The sequence below is a fragment of the Aquila chrysaetos genome, chromosome 18 (genome assembly GCF_900496995.4).
Source record: "Aquila chrysaetos chrysaetos chromosome 18, bAquChr1.4, whole genome shotgun sequence".
NCBI classification, from domain to species: Eukaryota; Metazoa; Chordata; class Aves; order Accipitriformes; family Accipitridae; genus Aquila; species Aquila chrysaetos.
The window spans coordinates 3,425,457-3,447,192 of record NC_044021.1 but is presented as its reverse complement, the minus strand read 5'-3'; the positions used below and the strand labels follow the sequence as shown (position 1 = coordinate 3,447,192).

Sequence of the window (21,736 nt, the reverse complement as noted above, 5' to 3'; positions counted from 1 at the left end):
AGCTCTGGTGTTAGATACCCTCTTTTAGGCAAGAGTTAGAGCTAGCCAAATTCATAAGACAGTGGTTTCTTTTGAGAAGTTTCTAAAGAACAAATGAATCACTGATATCCTCATGATGAACTAGAAATTTCCTACATCACAGCATGTCATTGGAGGACTAAACAGGACCAAAGGAACAACACAGCAGACAGATGTTTCTTTTCAAGTCTTACTTTTAGTAATTTTTGCCCCATTTTGTACCATGTTTATTACTAACATTAGAACATACTGAGAATTATCTACGCCATTTCTAAAAACATATTTTTAATATATTTTCTATTTAGATATCAGGCCTAAATGAACTACACAGACTTACTTTATCTTATGGTTGAAATCCAAAATATCTGTACTACAAATTAAATAAACTTCTTTGGGAAGAATGAAGCATTAATTTATCAACAACAGAAAGGGAAGAGGGAAGAGAAACCTACAGATAAAACAAATTTCTGCTTTTAGTCAAGGATGGCTTATACTGATGCGGAAGAAAAATTTGCAGTCAGTAGCTGTTCATTTTCCAAACGCACCAAGTAATAGAACAATTAATAGAAATGTCAAATGATATATGCAGTTCATATACATGCATAATTATACATACATACATACTATACTTACACATATAGACACTGCAGTGCAAGAAATACAAAGGCACTATTAGATTTTGGGTAAAAATTTGTCTAATAAAGTTAGAAATGCAACTACATGCACAAGCTGAGTTTGATTTTTCAGAAGCTCCATTTGCCAATACAAATAAATTCTATGAAGGTACGGGTCCTACACAATCAGAGGCTCCCATTCCTACTGGCATTCAAAGAAATGGGCAAAACAGAGTTCATCCATACGTGGGTATGGACAAATCTCTCTGCTGAACTGTAGCAGACCGTTGTCCAGTGAGGACAGTCTCTTCTTGTTTGTGGTATTTCTAACTCAAAATGAATTTGCATTTTTGTAGCCAGGAGTCGATATTCTTTTCAGGACCTATTGGCTCTTATTCCCAATATCTGTCCAAAAATCAGTCTTGTCAGCAGCAAAGGAAATGGACAAAGCATATAGTAGTGACAGCAGTAGAAAATTTATGAGTCGCTAGTCTTCCTGAAATAATGTTTTATTCAAATTGTTTGAAATTTTCCATATTTATTCACTATATAACAAACAAAAATGCAAAAGAGTTGTCTGCCCTATTTTGCGTAACACACTTCTTTTGATATTCCAATCTGTTCTAGAGTATGCCTTTAGTTTCTCAAAGCCAATTTTGTCATGCAATTAGCTATAATGGCAACCTTATTTCATAAAAAATGGGGGTGTAATCTCCAACAGCCCCAGGTTAAAAGAAAAAGGAATCTAGGGCTAAGAACAATTAAAAATTATTCCCTTGAGAAGAAAAAGTTAGAAGAACAGACAAGTACTTCATTTCATCCAACAATTAAAAAATATAACTAAAATATGTTGGTACTACAAAGACAGGAAGAGAAACAGATTTATATGTCACTTGCGGGCTTGTTACACACCATAATGTTATTTAAATCTCAGAAGTCTGTTTAAGATATTATTTGCACTAATGATTAACTTTGACCTTTCAAGAATCAATAGAACTATTTAGTAAACACTTGTTCCACCATATCCCACTGCTTTCAGGGGGTTTTGGATCAAGCTAAAAGCAAGGTACTACACAACGTGAGCATCAGAACCTGGAGTAGGTAATGGTATCACTGGAGATATTAAAATATTATTTATGTTGTATTTTAATTTGTAGATTAATTAAATAGAAGAAGAGAGACATCGTATGATGTTAAAACTCATTTTTCAATCATGATTCCACTATAATCGATATACAGGGGCCCTGTAATGAACATTTGATAAAACAGATAAAAATTGAGTGCATTCTAAGTGCGTTTAGATTACTATATCACTTATGGCAAAAAAAGTCTGTTTTAATAAAGTAGAATTGGTATACATTATTCAGGAATAGACTTTCAAATTTTACATTCCGACAGGAAAGGAATTAAACAGCATTTTTTCGTATTTACAACATATTTGTTTAATTCTTAAAGCATTACGGAAAGCAAAGTGCACAGAATGGTCCAATAAGTGCTGTTTTGAGGCTGCACAGAAAACTGACACCTTCACCTGTCATACCCTTTCGATATATCCTTAGAGGTTAAGGTGAATCTAATATCTCGCATACCAAGGTTAGCAGCAAACAATAGTAATGAACACAGCACTGTAAGTAAATAATTTCTCATTTACAATGCTAACACTAGTCTTCATTATAATTTCACTGCCAGTTCTAAAACAGGCCATGAGGCAATTCAATTATTATACTATTAGAATGCAATTGTGTATCTAAAGTTTGAGATATTTTTTCCCTTTCTTTTTTTCCCTCCTCTTACTGAAGAAAATCAACCTTTTCCATCTTGAGCGACTGCGCAAGGTCTTCTGGCTATTTGCTGTTGCCATGTCAACTACTTTGCTCTCAGTTATTGCTATGTCCTTATAGTCTCATGTTGGAAATTTACTTGGAGAGATATAAAGACAATCTTTCCATAGCCTACATTATCAGCAAAAGAGAGGAGAGAGGCCTTGACTGTCTGTCCAAAGGACTATGATAGCAATAAGTAAAGGAGAAGATAAGAATATAAATCCCTTGCATTTCTATTTTATATTCGGTTCTTTCTATCCTGTTCACTTCTTTACTGTTTTTTGAGACAACTGTTTGAGTTGTTTCTTCCTGTAGGGGAAACAACTAGGAAATATGGAGTTTTGTACTGGCTTTGGCTGGGATCGAGTTAATTTTCTTCATGATAGCCACGTTTTGGTTTTGTGCTGGAAACAGAGTTGGTAATGCAGGGATGTTTCCATTACTACTGGGCAGCGCTTGCCCAGAGCCAAGGGCTGTTCTGCTTCTCCCCCCACCCCACCAGCGAGGAGGCTGGGGGGGACAAGATGTTGGGGGGGACACAGCCGGGACAGCTGACCCCGACTGACTATATTGCAGACCATATGATGTCACGCTCAGCAGTAAAAGCTGGGAGGGGGAAAGTTTGCTGGGGCTGCCATTGCTTGGTGACTGGCTGGGTCTCGGTCAGCTGATGGTGAGGAACTGTTTGGCTTTTTTTTTTTTGCATCACTTCCTTTTCTTGGTGGTTTTTGTTCATTTGCTCCCCCCCCGCCTTTTTTTTTTTCTTCCTGTATTAAACTGTATCTCAACCCACAAATATTCTCAGCCTTACTCATTTTATAGTGTGGCTTAGGCCACATGCCCTTTGTTCCAATATTGTAGCTTGGCAAAATGTGGAACATGATGGTTAAGGAAAAACTCAGAACAGAAAACACAAAAATAATAACCTGCAGTTGGACCATGTAATCTGGTTTGTGTACATCTAATGTCAAGTCTGATAACAACTGCTAGCAAGCATCTGTTCTTATTTGTCTTTATTCCATAGAAGTTGCTGGGAGGCATTAAAGAAAAGGTTTCATGCAAATTTTAATTTATGCTTGCACATTATTATTAATATGCATGAATATTATGCATATTGTTATGCATATTCTTACATTATAGGTTCTCCTTTTCAAAGCAGCAACCTAAGTTGCCAAGTATGAGCTTAAAATTTATTTTTGCTTTTGCAATTAGTTCAAGGCTTTGGCTCTTTAGTTTCTGAAGGTGCAAGTCTGGTGTTTCACATCCCATTTTGGCGTCCCCAGTACAAACCCAGGTATTGATACACTGAAGTAAGTTCAGTGGAGGGTCACCAAGATGATTATGGTACCAGAGCACTAGATGTATGAGGAGAGACTGAGTGAACTGGTTTTGTTTGGCCAGGAGAAGAAAGGGCTAATGGCACTTTAGCATCTTACCTCCTCTAATTGATCTAAGGACCATTCTAACTGCTGTCTTCAGGTAATGGCTAGCTAAAAAGAAGGCACAGCCAGGTTTCATAGAGGTGCACAGTGATGCAACACATACAAGCTGCAGAAAGGGAAATCTAAATTATGAATATTATATATTTTCGGTATAGATATTAAAGCTGAAAAAAAAATAATCAAAGGATGATAAAACACTGAAAAAGTTTGCCCAAGTCGAGTGTGGACTCTCCACCTTGGAGATATTGAACTTGACGGAACAAAGCCCTAAGAAACCCCATCTAACTTCAAAGTTGACCCTGCTCTGAGCAGAGGGTTGTACTAGATTTTCACCCAAAGATCCCTCTGACCCTAAATTTTTCTATGCCTTTATGGATCAAAAGCGCTGAGTTTAAAATTCACACGTTAAATTCTAGTGGAATTTTTAAAGAATATTTCTATTTTCTGAACTCAGGCTACTTATAGCAGGGTACTGGGTGATTTTTTTGAACAGACTTGCTCACTTTCCCACACAACACTCCCCCAGCAAACTCCTCATATTAAACCTTCACAGCTGCAGCATGTGATGCTGCAGATGAAGCAGCAATTGTAATAAAAAAACCTTGTTATAGGAAAGGTCACTTTTTGCCCAGTAACACCAGCCTACCTGCTCAATATTGGAACTGTCCTGTCCTGTTTCTACTCTGCTCCCAGAAACTGGGTTCACTGGACTACTCTGACTGAGAAAGAGGATTGACCAGCGGACTGAGTGGTATCTGTTCTTTACGTCTTCAGTCTTCTGTTTCCTCTTCAGGGCAGAGGGAGGGACACAAACCAGAAGTCGTAGGGGAAAAAAAACCAAACAAACAGAACATCAGACTGAGCTGGGTTCCTAGCACATTTCTTGCTCTGTCACTTTGAAAACCTGACCATATCCTTCCATCAACTACAAGGGGCACAGCATTTTTGTTCAGCGATTGAGAAGTTATAACCGAGTGAAACAAAGGAAAGTCATGTTTCCCGGAGATTACCTCAGTCTCAGTACTGATACTCCCCTACAAGGAATGGCGACATGAGTGTTACACAAAGGATCTTTATACTGGAAATTGCTAGACTCTATAAATCTTAAGAGTCACTATCATCCTTCCGGTATGGCCTAAACCAAGATGTTCTTTGCATAAATTAAATTAAGTGTTGGATTAATGAGGCCTGTAATAAATGTGTTCGTTAATTTGACTCTGAATGAGTTCTGGCTAGAACTCCTGTAGGCTCATGTTATATAGAACTCCCTAGGGCTACCATGAGTTAAAAATTACTCCCAAATGTAGCTTGTTGATTCTGTAATAAGCACTGGGTTTTTTTAGGGTCAAAGCTTCTACATAAAAGACTATTGTTTGGTCCATTAGGGAGAATGGGTGGAAAAATGTGGCTTTTAAAGTGTTTTACAATGCTTTTTTAGTATCTCAGGGGAAAAGTACAAAATAAAGGCTAAAAATATGAAGAAAATTTGAGCACTTATTTTCTGATTCTGTGATTATTAACAACTCTCTGGATGAGTACAGGACACCAAAGAACCAGGCTCCTGTGGTGCTGATAACTCCTTAGTTAGTCTTGCATCAGCAAAGATGGAACCTAGAGGTTTTAGTTGCACAAGCTGGGTCCTGATGGCATTACATTTAAAAATACTGCCTAACTCTCCATATTTCTTCTTATCGGTATATCCCACAACATTTTACAAAGATTCTCAGTGTCATTATTCCCACTTCAAAGACAGAACAGACAATTGAAAGGCCGTGGCTAGGACTAAGTGGCAGGCCAGTTGTAAAACTGGAAATAGAACAAAGGTATCCATAGTCCACAACCAGTGCTCTACTGATTGGGAAATACTGTGAATTTACCAAGTATTCCAGTTATTAGACACCTCTACATTCACTGTAACCATTTTCAGTAAAAGAATAAAGGTGGGACAAAGGAAAAATAAACAGCACACTTTCTTTTTTATATTATCATTTTTCAATGTGTAGGAACAGTGCTGAAATAAAATTCTAAAGAAGACAGGAGAAAACCAATTTAATGTAAAAATCAAACTTTGGTGACAAACCGTGGGTCCATTTAATTAATCTAACTTTCAAATCACCTTCTCTCCAGGATATCTAAATCCAATCCACAATAATCAATTCCAGGGTGAACACCTCATATTTCACACCATTAAAATGCAGCACAATAGCATGTTTCTTATCTTTTGAAGAAATAGAGCTATTATAGTCATCAATATGCATCTCCAAGGGCAAAGAGTTTTCACGTTGGTTTAAGCAACAGGTCTTTCACAACATAAATGAGATGAAGATGAAAAAGAATGATTTCTAGTCATTGTAGGGTATGGTGTTAAAATGTAAGCATCTATATAAATGTTTCCACTAGTTCTTTAGATTTACATTTTCCTACTTAAAATGCACTTTTAAACATGCAAATTTTAAAACTTACAATTAAAAAAAAATAATTTCAGAGTGTCTTGACAATATCTACAGTCTCAATTAATAACTGTGCTAACACCTTATTCCAGCTCCCAGTGGGTTAGGCTGAGTCAGGGAGTCACTAACACAGATGTGTTTGAGGAATATTTCTCAATCTTCTTCCTCTTAATCCCTCCCTATATAATAAAAATAATTCTTGTTATTAAGACTCATTTCCAGCCAGTCCGAGTTCATCTATGACATGCTCTCTGTGAAACACTAGTTAAGCATCTCTTTTTTGCTAACTGGATACACATAGACAGATGTAGTGAGGCATTTGATTTCTGGCTGTGGCTGCTGCTTCTCTGCTGAGAGCAACCCTGACAAACCAGAGCAACTTCGCCACAGCTGCCTCAGGGCTACGCTCGTAGGTGTGTACTGCAGACAACAAATTCAGAAATACTGCAGAGGTACTGCCTTTGTGGACACAGTCGGAAGGGACATAGTTCACTAACCAAACAGTGCCTTTCCCGCTTCCCTTACGTGTGGACATCAAGGAATTCATTCTGAATACCTCAGCAACTGCCGTAGGTTCAGCCCTCCTGCAAACTGAAGGGTCCCTTTCCTCACAGGGCAAAGAAAGGTCTAAGAGCGAGCCATGGTGTCTACTTCCTTTGGTCACATATATTCCTTGAGAGAGTATCCATTGCCTGCCTTTTCTCATTTATTTCCTCAATTACTTCATATTCTGCCTTTCTGCATTTTCCACCCTCCCCAGGTTGTTCTTCTGTGCCTCAGAAGGTTTTTCCTCTCTCGCTAGGTGGAGTCACATGAAGAGTCCTTATATATTCAAAGCACTCACCTATGCAAGCTAATTTTGCAAAAAGCCATCTTATTGCCTAAATAACATATGATGCCTTCTAAGAATGTCTCAATTCCTACTCCAAAAATATTACAAATAAAGATGGCAGGTAAAGTCCATCTCCAGGGTAGATTTAGAAAGACTGGAAATCCTTGCAGTGTGATTTTTTTTTTTGGCAGGGGGGGACATAGACGGAGCTGTCTTCTGCACCTGTGGCCAGTCAAAGCAATGCAGTTTGAAGAAGGTGAGAAATTAATGTAGTTTGGAAGAGAGAAAAAGCACAATACAAGTTTGATTCTTATTCTTACTAAAGTAAACGCATACTACAATGTTTGGAGACCCCCAGTTTTCAGGCTTAGTTGTCACTATTAAAGGCAACTGACACTCTGGAGAATCTGAACCAGCAGGAGCAGAAAAGCCTCCCTTCTTCTAGGAAGAAGAAAATATAAAGGGCTTCTGTTTAAGGTAGGCCCACCTGAATTCAACTTTTTGTTTCAGATGCCTTGTTGTCCTGATACTGAGGAAGAAGATAGTTGGGAATGGTGGGCTTTGAGGAAGTTAAGAGAACATTTGGAAAAATTTGCTAATCCTTTTGTCCCCAAATGCTCACATTCTGCTCCCAGTAGAGCAGAAGTCCTCTCACAGTCTTGTTTTTAACAGATCAGTCCCTACTTGCCTTAGTTTCATTTCCTCTAAGAACTAAGCATTTCATTATTTTTTTCTTATTTCTCAATTTCTGGATTATCTCACACAGTGAGGAGTCACTCCAAGTGAAATGTCAGCCAGCAAAAAAACTTCCAAATAATTCAGTCTATGTGGCAACAGTGGAAAATGGTTTCCAACTACTGGATATAGGAAACAGAATGATAACAAGAAGGGATGAGACTATAAGAGATACGCCACAAATAAACTACAAGAGCAAAATAACTTTTACACTTCTCCTCAGACCAATTCCTACTCATCCATTCTGTTCCTATTCTGCCTCAAGAACAGTCTCTCATACCATATTAAAGCTTTTCTGCTAAGCTTCAGTTTAGTCTTTTCCCATATTATGCTCACAGTCTCCAGACCGACTGCTTTTTCAGCAAGCCAGTTTGTTATGCCTGGAGATGCCCAAATAACCTGTTCACAGTTTTAAAATCCATCCCCTCCAGCAAGTCCTGCCTGTACAATCCCTTGGGAGCCATCAGAAAGTTTGCCTTTAAAGGGTGAGAGCATAACGTATTGGTTGAGGTGTCTATGAGAATGCCATGACTTTTGCTATGGGATCTCAGAAGAAAGCTGGTTAAAAAAGAAGGGAAGATTTAGGTATTTTGCCACAGCGTTCTCAGAAACCAATGCCCAAATCTGCACTCCAAATACTGGAGATCCAATGGAGTAGTAAACAGGTACCTGTTCAGATCAGGAAGCGAGCCTGAAGGAATTTTAGTCATTACTTCTTTAAAAGAAGCCAGTTATTTACTTGCTTGTTTTTCCTTCTCTTCATCAGTGTTTCTCTCAGGGATCACTTGTAAACTCTGATTCTTCTGGGGTGTTTCAACCCTTCTGACATCTCCTAGAAGGAATACGTGGTGGGGTGTAAACACTCAAGAAGTCTGAGAGTGTCAGGGATAACTTCATGACACCTAGCAAGGAAGAACTCGTTGGGGACGTGATAGTCAATGGCAGCATTGGTGGCAGTGGCCATGAAACAGTGGAGATGAAGAAGGGAATGAGAAAGGTGAGTAGCAGAGTAGAGCCCTTGGGGCAGCTCGTGGCATCTGATGGGAAAGCATCTCTCTGTGGCTAAGGCGGAGTGGGGTAGGGTGTCTTCTGACAACGTCATACCAGGTTTTGACCACTGCTGTTCCCACCCTGAGGACTCTTTTCCCTGCTACACATTTTTATACTTTTCCATCTGACTCTTCCCTTTTTTTGAAAGTCTGTTTGTAATTTCCAAGTTGCTGTTTAATGATGGTTTCACTGTCTTTAACGTGATCCTTTTGGGACAAATGCCCTCCAGGCAGTTTTGTGCATTGCTACATACACACACACAGAGACATGTAAAATTTACACTCACATTCTTGACTTCTGATTTGATATATATTTCTCATCATATAGAAACATGCCTTCCCTGCTTTTTCCTATTGGAAAAAGCACTGAAGAATTACTAGAAATTTTTATTTGAAATTCAGTAGTTAGTTAGCAGTAGAGAGATGTGTCAATGCCATTATTTTTTTTAATACACTGTTGAGGTTTTACCCCAGCCAGCAACTAAGCTCACTCACTTCCCCCCACCCACCCAGTGGGATGGGGGAGAAAACAAGGAAAAGAAGTAAAACCTGTGGGTTGAGATAAGAATGGTTTAACAGAACAGAAAAGAAGAAACTAATGATGATGACACTAATAAAATAACAACAGTAATAATAAAAGGATTGGAATATACAAGTGACGCGCAATGCAATTGCTCACTGCCCACCGATTGAAGCCCAGTTAGTCCCCAAGTGGCGATCCCCCCCCCCCCCACTCCCCCCAGTTTATATACTGGGCATGACGTCCCATGGTATGGAATGTCCCTTTGGCCAGTTCGGGTCAGCTGCCCTGGCTGTGTCCCCTCCCAACTCCTTGTGCCCCTCCAGCCTTCTCGCTGGCTGGGCACCAGAAGCTGAAAAATCCTTGACTTGAGACTAAACACTACTTAGCAACAACTGAAAACATCAGTGTGTTATCAACATTCTTCTCATACTGAACTCAAAACATAGCACTGTACCAGCTACTAGGAAGACAATTAACTCTATCCCAGCTGAAACCAGGACATACAGTAAATTGCAGTAATCCTAATGCATCAAAATAACCAGGATACTTTCAAAGGTTTTCATGCTTCAAGGCAGCACTGCTTTTGAAACACAGAATGCCTTATTTTCGAAACCTGTAAGCAACCTTGCCATCTCAATGTGAACACCGGAATTTAAAGTTCGATTCTAAAAATTGAACTCTAAATGGTTTCTGCAAAGTCACATCAGAGACAAAATCAGAAAAAAAAAAAAAAAAAAAGAAAGTGGTTTGAACCGGTAGTTCCTGCTTTCTCCCCTAGAACACATCGATTTTGCTTGTTCTTCTTCCTATTCTCTCATCCTGACACTTAAACTTTGTGTTTCAGCTTCCTCATCTACAAGAAAGAAAATATTTCTGGGATAATTTTCTTCTATCTGAGTATGTTTCAGATCCACATCCTGACTGGAAGAAACACACTGTTGTGCTGACAGGAAAATATAGAAGACTTGCAATTATCAAGTCTAAGACAGTTGATGCAGATCTCTGTAGGAAAGCCTGTACTTAACAAATATAAATAAGAGTAAATTTATCTGTTTCATCAAGAAGAAGGGGTATGGAGGTTCTTCTCCAAATGTGGAAGTGTACCAATAATGTTCACACAATAAGTTACAACATATAACTTGGATTTCATTCAAAATAATAAAGTTCTTTATTCTGTGACAGTTTCACAGCTTTAGACAGATTATTTCAAGTAGGATTCTGTTCAAAAACAACCAAAAAAGTGGCAGAAATATTAAAACACTCCTAGAATATAATTAAAATTTTGGAGAAGATGCTTTAAAAACATCAGCAAAACTGATACAGAATTATCTGTAAATATTCTCACATAATCATGCTATAACCCATTTTACCAAGAGGAAAAAACTTAAATTTCATTTCAAGAACATTTATGAAAAATATCATTTTCACTCTGGTTTTGATACCTAAAAATACATATTCTGGATATAAAAGTGCATTCCCAACTTTCATAGACATTACAGGGAGATATGTATCTGCCTCTAGAATACCATCAATGAAAATAAGAGGGTACTTTTTTGCAATCTTATGCCTACTGGTTCTATTGCCAATAGATCACCATGGAGTCAGTTTAGTGCTATTAAAATACACAGAGGTATCTTGTCAGTAGTAGTTAATTTGGTCATGGTATTTTGGGACTGAAGACGACTGCCAGGAAAGCAGAAACACTACCAAGAGCCTGTAGAGATGGGATACTTCTTGATGTGTGCTTGGAAACAAATCTCTTGCATAGGCACTATAATAGATCTAAACTGTCTCTAAACTGAGCCTGGGGTTAAAACATACATGCAAAAATGACTGCTAGTCTTTGAATATAAACATATCAAGGAGACTGAATTACATGCTTCAAATCCCATGGAAGTCTTCATTGCAGACCTAGTTATACATGCAGGAAAACATTAATTTTAGACTTTCTTTTAAAAAGAGAATCTAGTCTTTTAAAACCAAACTGAGTCTAGAAAGGTGTTTTCTATGCTATATGTCAACAGTTAATAAAACGAGTTGTTTCTTATGTAAACGTTTGCTCTACTTTTAATGATAATGCTGCAGGTAGCTACTTCTGTAAAAACTTACCAAAGCAGCAATTTTGCAGTACTGGAATCTTCCCATGGATCTACTAATACAGAATTCCTAGGGCGTAAATGTAACTTTGCATTAAGTGCAGCTGCACTGACATTTGAAACCAACAGCAAGAGTAAAATTTATGTATTAATGTTTCCTGATGAATATAAATGAACATTTATTTTCTCCCCCCTCTGGCAAGGAAAACAAAGCAAAAGTAGTGTTCCTCAAACAGAAAGCAGTGCATGTGAAATGCCAGGGTTTTCTAGTAAGAATTTTCTTAAAGGCAATTTAAAAAAAAAAAAAAAAAAAAAAAAGGATTTCCCTATGTCTTGGGGAAATTTAAGCAGTTTCTCTTGCCTTGGGAAGATAAAAGAATTCTCTGCCTCTTGGATGTATCTTTGTGCACAGCTTGGGATGCTTATTTGACTTTTAGTCATGTATTAAGACACGTTCCCCCCCCTTTTTTTTTTTTTTAAAGAAACTGGTTAGTAACAAATTTAACAGCACAAAACCTTCTTGTTGCCTCCAAAAATATTTTGGGGGGTAAATTTAGCAGTGATTCAATTCAGCAATTATACAATAGGCATTTCTTTACTTGTAGTTTAAATCAGTAGGAGATGTGGCTGCACAAAACCTAGCATCAGATGCCTATCTGTGTTTAAAAGAGCTTTATATTTAGTAAATACAGTCTGCAAGCATTAGTATGATGCTAAAAGGCATTATTTATGATTCTTAACAGCACAGCTAAAACAGGACAAAAATAATAGTGAATGTAAAGTAAAGGACACATTTATAGTTACATAAAATACAGCACATGATTTTAGAAGTAAAATTAACTCCTAAACAGTTGCTCACAAAAGGCTACTAAAAAAGCTAAACAGTCAAAACATGATTTAAAATATGATTATTAGTAATATGTAGGACATTTCTATCAGCATGTTTTATAGGAAACTAACATTACATTTTATATATACAGTGTTAATATACTCATTTGTAGTATATATTTACTAATGAGTAACTCTGACCTGAATCACAGGTAAGCAACAGTTCACTTGGAAGTACAGTTGACCAGAGATCATTTAGGAAAATTTAAACTTGCTTTTCATTTCAGTGAAGCCAATTCTTCTTACAGAGACTGCACTTGTTTTCTGAAAAGTTGTTTGCTGAAACCCCTGACATTTGAAGCAAGGTTAAACGGTTGAGAGTTTTTCCTGTTCATTAGCGTTAATTTATTGTCTTACATGAAGAGAGACTTGTGCTAAACACAGAAACTTTATATCTGTACAATAGTATTATACAAAAATTTGGTTGATGCTAGGGAAAAAAAACCTCCTGAAAAATGTATAGAAACTTGCAAAGATTAATGAGATATTTTGATTTTTCAATTCTTGCAAACCTTTTAATGTTTAGAAACAAACATCTGAGCTACAGTAACTCAGAAAAGCTTGTGTTTGAATTTGAGCCAAAACCCTTTGAAACTCAAGTTTTTCCAAAATGCCAAGCTCAAAACTGCCAGTGTGCGAGCTCATTTGTTTATTTGTGATGGTAGTTTAAAAAAATATTGAAAATTGCTAATTTATCAAAAATTCAGGGAAAGGTTTAATTATGGTGATTTTATTTATTGGCCTTAGCTTCTTTAATTCTTATTATTTACTTTTTAAATCATCGTTTTAATTGTTAGTGTATGAACTGTTGCTTGACTCTATAACAGACAAAAATTATATTAAATATTTTGATTTATGTTACAATAATTCATAGAATATCATGATGTCAATTTTTAACTAGATTAAATATATTAAATAACCATAAGAACATTTAGTAGCCAATTAGAATAAATGCTCAAATTCCAGTAAATAATTTGCCAGCTTGTAAAATACTAGTGTTTTTCCCTGCGTAAACCTCTGCAGTTACTGTTTTAGCATCGCGTCTCACAAACAAACAAATTAAGTTTAACTAAAAATACACACCCAACAGAGGGGAAACCAACTACATACTCCACAGAATTAGGTTGTTAAAAAACAAATTGTCACTGCTGTCGTTTATGTAAGGTAATCAATAATGAAAGCAGTTTGAAAATAACATGGAGACTTATCTTATGGGAATGACTTAAAGAATCATTAGTCTTGTTTTGTAGATAAATAAGCTTGGGGCAGTAGTGATGAAGTGGCTTCTAAAGAAGTCTATAAAAAGTAAGTGGCGAGGCTGGCTGTATAACCCAGCAATTCTGCAGTCATTGCTCTGTCCATTGCTTCCTGCTCTTCAGTAATTCACGCCTTATTCCCTAGGCTGGTGGTAGAGCTGAAGTTTGCACGTTGTGCTGAGCACGGCCGCAAAGCGAAGCCCCGCGGGGGAGGTCCCCGCTCGCCCCGGGGACGGGACAGGAGCTCTGTCCGTCCTGCTTCAGCACACGCGGCGAGCCGCGGGCATCCTTCTCTGCTCTCCACAACGTGATGTCCGCTGCTCCTCTAACCTGCCCATTAGGGAGCGGGAGGTTAAGAATGCAGAAAACGAATTTAGAATGTAAAAAACCACCTGTGGTAGCACTGATTCAATGGGCTAAAGCAGTATCGAGAAGCGTGCTGGCAAATGGAAAGTCAATGAAACAGCAGGAATTACCCAATTAGCGCAGTAGACATTTTGGTATTTCTCTTTCAGAACAGCAACAAGTAAAGAGGGCACTGCTCCTTTCAGCGTCTGTCAAATTGATTGAGGATAAGGTCTTAAGATGCATATAAGGCCTAAACATACTTGTTTAACTTTCTGCTTCTTGTCACGTTGATTGTTCTTATATTGTTTACAACATTATTTAAGTTTCAGTCTATATCAAGTATCAGAACAAAGTTTTGGAGGCTATCAGGACCAGCTGAAAAAAGACCCTATTACTCAAAACCAGAGCTTAAATTTCCTCCTATTCCTGAAGCCAAGACTTTTTCTGCAAAGGAGCTTCCTCCAGAACTCCACAATTTATGTTAAAAAGAAATGAAAAGGGAAAGCACTTCCTTCATACCTCCAAGCAAGGATGATTTTCAGATTTAAATCTCATGTCAGAAGTTTCTATCCACTTCACCTTTATCTTTCCTTCATGCATGTTAAGAGCAAGTACCTAATTATTAAACACTAGCCCTTTATTGGCATTGTAGCAGAAAGAAAAAAAAAAAAAGTAGAATATATATCTGAGATGTCTCAGATTATATGACTGAAACTGACAATTCCTCTGAAGGAAAGATAAATTTACCGAGATGGTTAGGCCTGCTAAATAAATTTTACAGGCAAATCATTATCTCCTCTCCTTTCTGGAGGAAAAGGGCTTGTATCTGGGATTCTTTGTGATTCATTATCGAGATACGTAGATCTAAAGATAGTAGCTGGAGGTGAATGTACAACCTACTTAATACCTTGTAAGTTGATGATTTTCAGTGAGCTTTTATTTGCAAATATGTTTACTGCTAATGGCAAAAGCAACTTAAATTCCTCTCCAGTTCAGTATTCTCCAACTGAGAAGGCACAGGGAAAGGCACTCTCATCTTCTTTCCCCCATCCCCGCTAACAGAAGAGCAGAAAGGCCATTTATTGGCCAAGGAAATCTATACAATGCATAGAATGGGTATATTAAATTCAAGTTCTATGGGAAAATATATTTAAAAATGCTCTGTGGGAAGACTGAAGAGAAGGGAAGAAATGAATGAGGGAAGGGGCAAAGGGAGGGAGAGTGGAGGAAGGGGAGGAAGGGAAGAGGGAAGGCAGGGAGGAAGAAGAGAGAAAGGAAGGGAGGGGAAATGACAAAAGTTATATCCAGTCATGATACGATGCAGAATAGGGTATAGACACTACTAGCTAAAATGTATCCCATGTATCTGCAAGTCCCAGACACAGCCCTTAAAATAAATACAGGAACAAGAAAGCAGTGTTGACCTATATCTTGATCTTTCTAATTAGCTGTCCAGAACACAAAAAAGATTGTCTGTAATTATATTTTCAGTAATTAAATTTAGTTCTACAGTGAATGCCTTCTGTGAAAAAGCTGTTGATCTTGCTTCCTATTTAGACACACAAATGTTAATGGAAATTGAAGAACTTAACATTTTCAGATACTGCAACAGCTCCATCTGACTTAAACAATGTCCATCACCTCAGAAGTCCTCTATCAGCCAGCATGACTACCCTCATTGTATGTAAGTGCAATCAAACACTTGTCTGATCCAGATCTAGTTAACATCACATTTTAAGTGTCTAACCAATTTTTGTGTAGCAGACATGCCCACACGGATCTCTGAAATTCATTTCAAGATCTTTCTAATTAAAAGAAGTAAAAAAAAAAAAACACAAAGAACCCCCCCTACACACACACACACCTTATTCCAGTTAGAATTGAGAGGTAGCTCTCATATACTATTTTCTTTTGAAGGGGAAGTGGGGGCCAGGAGGAAGGAGATGGTGAAGTTGAAGGTGATGATGATGGAAGGTGAAAGACTTGGTTATGAAGAATTCCAGCAGTGGAACAGAAGTCCACCAGCTGCCGGAAGCATGAGGAGAGTGCACCGAATAGTCATTATTGCTGATGTTTGCACTGGGTTAAACATGCTTCAGACATGTAGCTCTGTCTTTCACTCTTCCCGCTCCATCAAATTCTCAGCATGGTTCTCAGCTTGGGTGACACAGTTCCTGCCCAGCAAAGGCTGAGATCATGGCTGGCTATGTCACAAGGAAATGGAAAAGCTTAGAAACAGGCTCAAATGCAACACAGTATTTAACAGGAGACATAGCACTTGCAAAAAAAGTAAAGGTATCAGAAAATGAATGGTTAAAAAAATCCATATTCAACATATACAATCTTTGCATTTTTTCTGCTTGCAGCATCTGGTACCTAAAACTATATTTTCAAGACCCCACAGTGTCAGTATGTACTCTATTTTTGAAGTTCTCACTTCCAGCATCTCTTCATTTAATATTTCTGAACAAAAATCTCGTTACTCCATTGGCAATTGCAGGAAACACAAACTCCTTTATAAATAGCTCCACTTGTCTACCATACTTGTTTTAAGTAAGTCCCACGTGTTTGCAGGAGGCAGGACCCAAGCAACACCTTTCAACATACGTTTCAACATATAATATAACAGCACAGACATTTATGATATTTATTATGGTGCTTAGTGCTACACATGACCATGAGGTATTGTGTCTACCTAACATCCATCCTACGTGTCATCTGCTCCACCACTTTTCTCTCCCTGCCAGTCAGTACCCTGCTTATCTTCCCTATTGGCTACATAGAGGATGACATCAAGCTCTCCCCTTACGTCCAGAAAAGACACCAGCTCCAGAGGAGAGAGAATCTATACCTGGGAACCCTGGGGGGTGGGATACTTAGATCCTGATGGAAGGTGAAAGTCAGACATCTTTATTTAAGAGAAACAATCGGCAGCTTTGTAGTAGAGTCTTAAATGCACGTAAGGGAGACCAGTGGGTGGCAGGATGCCTAAAAGTCAAGCACATGGTAATCAGCATTACTGCGATGAACTCCTGTATGGATGTAGTACGTTATGGCTGAACTGAATCATGCTTCACCATACAGTTGTTTGGGTTTGGGTTTCTTTTGTTTCATTTTCTAGAAGGAACAGATCAAAGCCTTAACTCCTTGTAGCTGATTTTTTGTACACCACCTGATTTAAAGTACACTGCAGTAAATAGGAAGCCCTTTTTTAGCACCTTAGATACGATGAACCTAACACATTCACTGACAAAACTAGCAGCGACAATTTCAGGCACTGCAAGCACCAACTTTTCTCCTTGCTGCTCTGCCAACGATTACAGCCTCCCAGCAGCCGGCAGAGAGGGACTCGTGTGCCGGCCCCAGGCCGCCCAGTCCCACTGGGGCAGCTTGTACTGCTGCGCCAAGACTACAGGCTGGGAGCTGCAGAGGCCACGGCTCAAGCCCACGTCTCGGTAACTCTGACGGAGCGGCAAGGCAAACAGTTAACGGCAGTTATGTCTTAACCCATTGCAAGTAGACTTGCAGTATCGGACCGGTAAATGAACTGCCACGATGACATAATTCATTCCTTTATAAAAGTAGCAGGTGATTACGGGACTGCTACATCAGCTCGGTAAGTTCTACAAGACTGCTGCTAGTAATTCAGACTCATAAAAAGAAGTCTAAAGAAAAGTATGTTTCCATGAGTATACTTTCAAATCAAAAGGGAAAATTATGTGAAAACACCCCATCGGTTAACAACATATTCCTGAGTCCTTATTTTCACAGTCACTTTAATCTGCTGCCACTGTCAAAGCTGTTCCCCACTTCCTTCTCCCACCTCTTCCTTTTATTCCCACAACAAGCACTCAAGCACACTGTGTAATACCAAGGTATAAAACACGGACATTATTACTTCTATTTTCTGAGTTAGCCCTTTTTTTAATGGGAAGCTTGTTTTATGCAGAAGAAAAGAAACATTTCCTGATGTTTTACCTGAGAAATTATCAGTTCCCAGAAAAGAACACTATTTTTCTTTTTTATTTCCCTGACCAGGTATTTATTGGTGCTATTTCACATCTCTACTGCCAAGACACAGTATGTCTAGGCAAGGCAGCAATATTGATGCTTAGAAACAGAAAGTTACAGCAGAATTAAAGACAGAATTATTCATTTACTGTGAATTCAGTTATATTGCTAAAAAGCACCTTACTCAAATAGAGCTTAACGAGTAATATCAAATAGTGTATTTTAGTAGTAATGTGTATGAAGTCCTTTAAGTAATCCATCTGTCTTCTGCATTACACCCTAGTGCTGTACTGTTGTGTTAGAGTTTGAATATAATGGCATAATAAATTTTTTAATTTTATTTTGTAGCTCCTGTGGTGCACTAGCACACACTCATGTCAAAAGGAGTTTAAAAAGTTCCTTTTATCATGTTACTAAGCAGTGTATGTATATATCCAAGTTCAGGGAAAACAGACCCCTATGAATATATCCAAACCGTGCGTGGCAAGCAAGCCTAAGCCTTCAAGAAATATAAGCTAAATAGCAGAATATAACTTCCATGATGCAGTAAATCTGGAAAGAAACATTACTTACCAGTAGCTAGTATTAGATTCTACACAGATTACACATTTCTAGAGTAGACGTAGCTGTGTCCTGCCCCTTGAGAGCAACAACATTTTCCTGTAGATAATATAGCCAAGTGTGCTGTGTTCTACTGCTATGTGCGTGTGTGCGTGGCTTACATGGGTTGCCATTTCTGTCTCCCTCAAAAACAAAAATCATACGTGTAAAGAACCACAGAAGGGAAGAAAGATGGGGCTGGAAGTCTAATTTGTATCTGGATTCACAGTCTTTGGAAAAGCATTTCTTTCTTCTCTGAATCCCTGTATTCTGAGGAATTACATTACCAGAAAAAATCTAGCTGAGGATCTCGAATTCCTGTTTCACGGATGATGATGTTAGCAGTACTTGTCTGGATGGTTTGCATTAGAGAAATAAACAGGAAAGTTAATTAATCTCTTAATCAAGGAACAGGCTGGGATGAAAGTCTGACATTGCTTTAGGAATGAACGCAAAGTGACTGCTGAAGCACAATCTGTTGAGTGAAAAGCCCAAGGACCTCGCTCTCCCTCAGTTGTCCAAGGGATAGTAGTGACTAGCAGAAACGGCATCTTCAGAGACCAGACAAAACAAGGACAAGAGGTGTCCAGGGAAAGTTTGTTGAATACCAAAAACTCTTGTCACTCGATAGCTGACCAAGAAGAATACAGCCTGTTTCACGCTATCTATCCTTTTAGCTGATACAGCTGCCATCATCAGAAAAAGCAGCACCAGAGGGAAGGGGCCAGCATAAAATAATCACTGTAACTGGGCATGTTGATCTGCTCCCATACAAACTGATCTGCGCTGCTGTTTCTGCTTGAGATGTGTCTGGAAACTGTAATACCAAATTACTTAGCTCCAGATACGCTCCACTGGTAGGCAGAGAGTACTGCCTATCATCTATATCTATTAAACTATGACAGCTTTTTCACAGAGGAGGCAGACTTGAGACCCTGATAGGGTTTTGAAATACCCTATTCATGCAAGTTCGTTCAACAACTTTTCCAATCCAGAAAGAGGATGCATCATCCATGGAAAACCTGTCCTTAAAGTTTTATAGGATGACCCAAAAACTCAAGCTGAGAACTGCACTGATTGCTGCTAATGCATCATGTGGGCAAAGGCTCTTTAACTTGGCCGAAGGATTTCTGATCCCTGTACCTAACAGGACTAAAGAGAGGAAGAGGGGGACTGGGCTGATGCACAACATGAACTTTAAGAAAAGGCAGGTGCTGCCTTGGCCTGCGGCTGATGGTGTTGCTGTATGGTTACATATTACAAGCAGCTAAAAGAAAAGATGTGCTCTTGCCCTCTGGCACTGGACAGGGTTGAACTGAGTACAGGAAAGGACCCCTTCTGCTCTGACCAAGATGGTAATGAAAGAAATGCAGCTATGAGGTGGCAGAATTTTGGGAGCAGAGAACGCTCCGGTGCTGCTCTTCCTGCTGGGAGAACAGGTGATGACATGAGTCAATGGTAAGCTGGATGTCAGGTCTAAAGTTGTATTTGGTTTGCATTGCAAGGTTTTAGTAGCTGGAGGGTTACAGTGGAGGCTTCTGTGAGAAGCTGCTAGAAGTTTCCCCCATGTCCGACAGAGCCAATGCCAGCCGGCTCCAAGATGGACCCGCTGCTGGCCGAGGCTGAGCCCATCGGTGAAGGTGGTAGTGCCTCTGGGCTAATATATTTAAGAAGGGAGAAAAAAAAAAAAGCCCTGTGCAACTGCAGCAGTAGAGAGGAGCGAGAAGATGCGAGAGCCCCAGCCCTGCAGACCCCAGGTCAGTGCAGAAGGAGGATGAGGAGATGCTCCAGGTGCCGGAGCAGAGATTCCCCTGCAGCCCGTGGTGATGAAGACCCTGGTGAGGCAGGCTGTCCCCCTGCAGCCCAGGGAGGTCCGCGGGGGAGCAGATCTCCACCTGCCTTTTGTTATATTTTCCCTTCCCTGTCCTGCTGAGGCTTTGGTGGGCACCTGGCCTCCAGCCAAGGCCAAACCCACCACAAAAGTCAATAAACGGGAGTGAACCCGAGGAGCCGCATGTACCACTGGTGCTGAGGTAGTCGACACAGCCCCATGGAAAAACCTGTGTGTACAGGGATACGGGGAATGCAGTCTTGCGCTGTTTTACATTTGGCTTAGCCAGATGGATCGGAGGTCAAATCAAACCCTTTTTGGTGTTGCAGAGCTTGCTTCACTTGCTGAACAAGATTCTGCAGCAGCTGTCACAGACTTAGCCGCATGATCCAGCAAAGGTACGAGGGCGAATGTCTTGCCGGTGACAGAAGCAGCTATTCTTTGAGGATGCCCAACCCCAGGCTAAGCTAGTAGCTTTACTTACTCCAGCTTCTGTGAGCCCTGCTGATACTACCTAATGATACTGGTGTATGGTTGGCTGATTAAAGTAACTCGGGCAGGAGGAAAAGAAACATTTAAAATCTGACAATATGCTGACCCTGTTCTTTAATTCTCAGTGCTCTCCGTTTCCCTTATCTTCCTTTTAAGAGCTCCTCTAAGACATCACATGAATGGGACTGAACATTATGACGACATATTTCCTTTTTATTTTATTTACTTTTTTTTTGTTCTATTTAAACTTTCTTTGTGGGTCTGCATATCCCTTGTTACACAGAGGAAATGGAAAAATAATCATATAGAATAGCACAGATTTCTAACAGAGTATCTGAAAAATGAGCTGTCCTAACATATTTTCTTCATACGGCAAGCATATTCTTATTAATTTTTAGATTCTAATATCCACTAATTGTAATAATTGTAGATTCAAAGTAAAACACTTGGCTTTACTAGTAACTTATATTTATGTGAATACTTACAAAACCACCACTGCTTATCACAGTTGTAGACTATGAATTATTATGAGGTAATCTTAAGCAACATAAGTGTCTGGAATTTATGCTAATATTTATATGTTTTATACAAAACAACAGAACATTTCCCTTGAAAGAAGCTGTTGCAACCAACACAGAATTCACTATAAAATCAATTGCTGAAACAATGCTTAAATTCCAGTTGGACAAAACATTCATAAGGTTGACTGCCTTGCTCTTGGTGTCTTT

The 21,736-nt window shown here is 38.9% G+C and overlaps 1 long non-coding RNA gene across 1 annotated transcript; it reads left to right on the top strand.

Annotated features, from left to right (window-relative positions):
• Window positions 1-6,933: 6,933 nt before the first annotated feature.
• LOC115353145 lies at window positions 6,934-20,491 on the top strand. Its single transcript, XR_003927444.2, has 3 exons — window positions 6,934-6,945; window positions 8,346-8,348; window positions 20,168-20,491. It is a non-coding gene; the product is annotated as an uncharacterized LOC115353145 (long non-coding RNA).
• Window positions 20,492-21,736: the final 1,245 nt, after the last annotated feature.